The following is a 631-nucleotide window of genomic DNA, read 5'->3' as shown; positions in this document are numbered from 1 at the left end:
TCCCTGCAAAACTTTTTTTTTTTTTTGAAACAGGGTCTCTCTGGCATTTACTATGTAGACCAGGCTGGCCTCGAACTCAGAGAGATCCACCTGCTTCTGCCTCCCAAGTCCTGGGAGTACAGATAGGCACCACAATGCCCGTCTTCTATAGTACTTCTGATATCTATGCAAAGAGTTAATGTGTACTTACATTTTCCTGTTAAGTGTTTAATAGACTTTGAAGGAATTTTTAAAATTTATTTTTATTTTATGTGTATTTATGTGAGTACCTACCTGTATGTACATGTACTGTGTTCATGCCTGGTGCTGCAGAGACCTGAAGAGAGCTTCAGGTCCCCTGGTATTGGAGTTAGGGGAGATTAGAAACTGTGGTATGGATGTTGGGAATCAAACCCAGGTCCTCTGTAAGAGCAGCAAGTGTTCTTGATCTGCGAACTATCTCTCCAACCCTTGTGTTAATAGAATTTATTAGGTGTTAAAAACCAGTGATGTCAGCTAGCTTGGTGACAGTCATATCAACGAGGCAGTCCTGAGCATAAGAACATGGGGTGTTTGCGTCTCTATGCCTTGAATTCATGGTTTATTTAACAGATATGGATTGAACATTTAGTCTGTGCCATGTTAGATGTCA

The sequence above is a fragment of the Microtus ochrogaster genome, chromosome 10, assembly GCF_000317375.1.
Source record: "Microtus ochrogaster isolate Prairie Vole_2 chromosome 10, MicOch1.0, whole genome shotgun sequence".
Classification (NCBI taxonomy): Eukaryota; Metazoa; Chordata; class Mammalia; order Rodentia; family Cricetidae; genus Microtus; species Microtus ochrogaster.
The sequence above is the reverse complement of the archived record's forward strand: the minus strand, read 5'-3'. Positions refer to the sequence as shown.